The 6,000-nt window shown below is 34.7% G+C and overlaps 1 long non-coding RNA gene across 1 annotated transcript in view; it reads right to left on the reverse strand.

Annotated features, from left to right (window-relative positions):
* LOC121479534 overlaps window positions 1–644 on the reverse strand; it is a 79,963-nt gene extending 79,319 nt beyond the window's left edge. Inside the window, exon 1 of the long non-coding RNA XR_005984746.1 lies at window positions 558–644. This is a non-coding gene — a long non-coding RNA (uncharacterized LOC121479534). The remainder of the gene's footprint in view (window positions 1–557) is intronic.
* Between the last annotated feature and the right edge of the window lie 5,356 nt (window positions 645–6,000).

The raw sequence follows: 6,000 nt of genomic DNA on the forward strand, positions 1-6,000 counted from the left end.
CATTCACTCTTGAGGGGAGGGATTACAGAGGAGAGAAAATAGTTTTCCTTTTTTTTTTTCCTCTAGAAGTCATTTATTCAGATTTATTTATTTATTTGTGAATTAATTCACAAATTTCAATACACTAAACACATTTCCTTATTAATTCTCCATTATTATACATGTGTAAATATCTTCTCTAATTGTTTAACAATTACTTACATGGTTTATTCCTGCCCCCTTTTTCTTTATTTGTACACTTGCCTTTGTACTGATCATATTACCCTTAAGTATCTAGGATATAACAACAATTCACTGAGTCAAACTCTGTCAGCTACTTTGTCTGATGGATGTGCCGAATCTTCTCTGGCTAACTGCAGTTGTGCTTGCTTTTTTCCCCCTCGTGCTTCCTTTTTAATGAGACATTGAATTTGACCTGATTTCACCTTGAAGAAAATTCCAGCATGTCAACAGCCTTTTAGAGTCTCACACTTAGCAAGTGTAGTTGAGGCTTCAGTCAAGAACGGTTAACGTATTCTGATGAAGAATCAACGAAAAATCTAGAATCATCTCCTTACCACTTATGTAGCTTCTTCTTACATGTCTTGCTCTGCCACTTCCATCAGCTTTAGCAGCCTCCTAAGCTCCCTGAGGTTGGGTGTTCCATTTGGGACTTATCTTCCTATTTCCAGATTCAAGCCCTAACAGGGAGAATGCCGAGTTTATTGAGGAATGACCTTGGAGTTCATCTCATGCAATTAACTTTTGCCAAATAATACAGTCCAGCAAAGCTGTTGTTCAATTATAAAAATAGTTGGCTCATATGCTTTGTCTATTTTGAGGTTGGTTTCTTTTTTTTTTTTTTTCTAGACAGTAAATCTGGTGCCAATTTTCTGTCATGGCAGCAAGAGGAAATCCCTGCAATAATATAGAGTCAGAAAAGATAGTTCAGGGGAAATACTTGATGAAGGGTTTGAAGTTACATAAATTAATATCATAATTGATATAAAATATATGATCATTGAAAATTGATCTGCCATGGCCCTGAGGATTCCTCAAACTTTGACCAGAGAGTGAGAAAATTAATGTTTTTACACAATCTTCCACATAGGTGGAGGACATCAATCAGAATGATAATTCCCTAAAGTAGGGGTGCCTGGTGGCTCAGTTGGGCATCTGACTCTTGAGCTCAGCTCACGTCCTGATCTCAGGGTTGTGAGTTCAGGCTCCATACTAGGCCTGGAATCTACTTCACATAATAATAATAATTAATAATAATAATAATAATAATAATATTAAATTCCCCAAAGTAGATATGACTTTGTGCTTCAATTGATTTGAAAATAATAAGTGGAAAAAAAGAAAATAATAAATGGATATATTTGAATGAGAATAAAGTCATGAGAAGTGGATTATGCTTTCCAAAGTGTCAAGACATTTTGAAACAGTAGGCCATTCATTCTTTTTGTATTGCAGAACATAGAAAAGTGAAGATAGAGCCCTATGACATTCTGTTATCATAAAAATGAATTATGAGATTGATTTAGATGAGTGGTCAATGGTTATAATACAGTAACTGAATTATTTCCTGAAATCATTCCCACTGTATGAAGTGGCCTATTATAGAAAACATTTTTTTTAAGATTTTTTATTTTTTTTTTTATTCCTAGACACACACACACACACACACAGAGAGAGAGAGAGAGAGAGAGAGAGAGAGGCAGAGACACAGCAAGAGGGAGAAGCAGGCTCCATGGAGAGAGCCTGACATGGGACTAGATTCAGGGTCTCCTGGATCACGCCCTGGGCTGCAGGCGGCGCTAAACCGCTGTGCCACCGGGGCTGCCCTCGAAAAAAGATTTTAATTAATCTTCATATGATCTAGAACTTGACATTTTAAGTATGAGTTGTCCCAGGTTCACTTTATGCAGGGTGAAAATGATCTCAAGGGAATCTGGAACTTTCAGCACTATCACTATTAATGAACATCAGTTTTTTTAATAAGAAACAGTGGATATGACTGGAGTTTAATAATATTTCAGGGTAACTAGAGAACCATCTTTTAATACAAATTAATAAACAACTTCTAGAACAGTAGAGATGGCTGTATTGCTCATTTTCATTTTGAAATTTAAAGACCTCTAAAAATCTGGAACTACCTATATGTTTATACATATTATCTCTACATATCTGTGTATCTATCATCTATCTATCTATCTATCTATCCATCTATCAGCTAACTAGTTAGCAAGCTAAACTATATGTAGATACACACATACCAGGGTTTTTTAGCTAAGTATATTTTTTCAGTGTCAGTAATATCAATATAGTGATAATGGGTTTATTTAACTAGCTAGAAAGCTAACTCTAAGTGAATGGAATACACAAAATTTAAGAGGAAAATAAAGTATTGAACTTTCAGACACTGTCAAAAAGAGGCAGGCAGGTAGATGGAATTGGATGCACTAAGGCAGGTAATTATGTATCCAGGAAAATTGTGAACCATGTCTCTCTCAAGGAAGGGGGTCATAGGAGGTTTAAGGGCACCTCAAAAAATATTAGGTGTCTGTCCTATCTAATGTCTCCTTGGATTCAACCTGGTATTTATTTTTAATTCACTTTCAAAAGAATGTGCCTTTCTACCTTGTTACAAATAGTTTATTTTCCATTTTATGTGTTTTTGTTTTGTTTTGACTTACATAAGGGTCCCATATTCCCAGCTTCACTCATTTGTTCAAGCTTATATAAATATGTAGTGAGCACCACTTAAGCCACACACTCTTTTAGGTACTGCTGGCAGAGCAAAGACCAAAACCTATAAAGCTCCCTGCATATATGGATTTATACTCTGGAAAGTTCTTAGTGTCAATGTTTAATTATGACTGCTGAATGGGACACTTCTCCTAGGTGGAAGAAAGCATATACATCTCCTTTTATCTTTTATGCTTAGTTCCTACTGCTCTCCATTAAATTTTGATGGACCATGTGAAACCATCGCCTACTTTGAATCATATTTATTTTTGTTGTTTGAGACATGCAAACTGTTTCCATATGCATTGAAAACCCATCTGTAGCATACTTCACACTTGTAACTTCTGGCCATACAAACTTTTTTTAAAGTTAACATTGTTGGAGATCCCTGGGTGGCTCAGCGTTTGAGCACCTGCCTTGGGCCCAGGGAGTGATCCTGGAGACCCAGGATCGAGTCCCACATCGGGCTCCCTGCATGGAGCCTGCTTCTCCCTCTGCCTGTGTCTCGGCTTTCTCTCTGCATCTCTCATAAATAAATAAAATCTTTAAAAAAATAAAATAAAATAAAAAATAAAGTTAACATTGTTTCATTTTTTTTGACATCCTGACTTCTTCTATTTTTGAATATGCCACCATACATTGAATTGAGTGATGATTTATTTAAACAGAAATATATGACTTTTTTGTGACAGATGCAAAGAGGTTTCTAATAAACATGGAGCTTCCTAGTATACTTGCATTAACATGACTTAAGAGGCTTATAATATTCCAAAAATCCCACCCAAACATCCTTCCAGTAAAAGCTTTTTGCTTAAACCCAAATTTAAGGTGAATTAAATCAAAACATGTCTTATTTTAGCTAGGTCCTATTTGAATCCCTGAAATACTTGTAGAAATGTGGAGATTCTCTCCAGTATTTCAGCCATTAACTGTGCCACAGCTGCAGCTTGTATAAATATCCTGGAGTCACCCAGATTTGTGGTGAGCAGGAAACTTTTGGCAGCAAGAAATAGCTGTTTGCCAGCAATGAGTCCCTCTGAGTATGGGCTGCCTCCTGATTTTTTGCCATATAGCCAGTTTCCAATTACTGTGTAATCACCAAGCACAATACAAGATCAAAACAAATATGTCTTTAGGTTGATATTTTTCAATTTTTCCACCCAGCAGGTAAACAAACATTTGTCAATTTTCTCAGAGTGAGCTCACTTCCAATTTTGAGGAACTGATTATAGAGATTTCTTTGAACCCACTAGAAAGGGAAGATGTAGGTCCAGGTTACACAGTGGTTACTACTTTGTTGAAGCCCCTTTGAGATTTCTCCCAGAAGGAAAACTGCAGATGAACCCCACTGTGCCAGTCTGTCACTGGTGGTAGGTACACACATTACTGTTCTATGGAGTTCCAGCAGTGCCTTTGCCCCTAAGCTTGATCTTAGGACCTCAAATAGAACATCACCCATGTGTTCAAATGATTGCTCAATGAGTTTATTCATTTCTCTAAAATAATACTCCAATATAAAGCATATGAGTAATAGGATAAAGTTATTTCACCATATCCACACATCCATGAGCAGAGGCAAGATTTTATCCTTTTTCATGTATACTGCATGCAAGCAGTTCCAAAAATATTTATTTTCCTATAGGTTCTCAGATGTGCTTATCACTATATTCAGGGTATGGATATTGTTAGTTACATATGTGTCTTCCCTGATTGTATATCTTTTAAAGGCAGAAACTGTATCTTAGACATTGATCCAAAAAATCACCAATAATATTTACTACACCTTGTAAATATTCAGCAAAAATTTGTTTGTGTCTTTAACAATTAGGAAGAGTTGGAAATCAGATATACTTGGTCTATAAGAAAATCTGCATACATTCTTATTTATTCATTTGTATAACAATCTTTATATATTATCATTACTATGTTTTCTCACATCTATTTATTTTATTATGGTTTTATATTTTAAAACTCATGGTAGCTTCTGCTATTTTCTCTCTTGCTAATATTTTTAAGTCCCAAAACAGTTCTAAGAAAAATACCTTAGATTCGAGTGCTTAGGATGAGTAGGGGGCTTGGTTAACTCAGGGTATTCTCCTCACAAAAAAACAAGTGAACACAGTAATAATGTGAGGTACACCTGGGAATGGATGTGTTCATTTGTATTTCAGAGATCTGCTCTAATATCTACTGGGTGACCTAATCATTTTGATGTATCCATTATCATGTCGTATCTACTCCTTTGTTCACTTGGAAAAGAGAAATGGATTTTTCAAAAATTTGCAGATGACAGTTAAATATATTCTCACAAAATGATTTAAAACAAATTTGAATTTCCTTCAATCAGTCCATCCTTCCATAATCCCTAAAAAAACCACTGTAGCCGTGGGCCTAGAGCTTGTTTCTTGGGTCTTTTACTATTCACACATACTTTGTCATCTTATCTACGCTTTTGCTTTAAAAATAACAGCAATATGTGAATTATATGCAAAATTATGTTTTCAGTTGTGAACCCTTGCCATAACTACATAATTCTAAAAGTAACCTATTCACTGTCACTAATTGTATCTCTAAATTATATCTTAACCTGGGTTGTCCAAAAACAAACCACTACACTTTGCTTAAAACTTACTACTTCTCACATTTTTCCCTATCATATCAATGGCAATTTCATTTTACTTTGCTCATTCCAAAACATTACCATTTTCCTTGAATATTCACTTTCTCTTACTGTATATACACTCAATCTTTCAGCAAATTCCACCGTTTCTACTTTCAGATATATCCATTATTGACCGATAACTACAAATTTGGATGCTATTGTCCAAAGTATAACCACCATTTTTCATTTGATTCCTGCAGTAGGTTCTTAATTGAACTTAATGCTTCTACCCTTCACTCCCTACAGTATAATTTCAAAACAGGAGACAGATTATTTTAAGAAAGATGATGTCAGTCATCCTATCAAAATTCTACAATTACTTCATACTTCATGTAAGGTAAAATTAAAGTTCTTACATTTGCTCTTGAGCTTCTTCAAGGTCTATTCCTGCAGAATCTATATCCAGATATATATCGGAATAGACCTATCATATATATATATCATATATATACACATATATATGCACACACACCTATATATATGAAATAAATATTCACATATAAAAACTTCATATATGTATTTCATACATGTTCATACACATTCTCACACACATATATACATTATATATATTAGTATGTGTATATTCCATATGTCTTAAATATACCAGG

Source organism: Vulpes lagopus, chromosome 20, assembly GCF_018345385.1.
Source record: "Vulpes lagopus strain Blue_001 chromosome 20, ASM1834538v1, whole genome shotgun sequence".
Lineage (NCBI taxonomy): Eukaryota > Metazoa > Chordata > Mammalia > Carnivora > Canidae > Vulpes > Vulpes lagopus.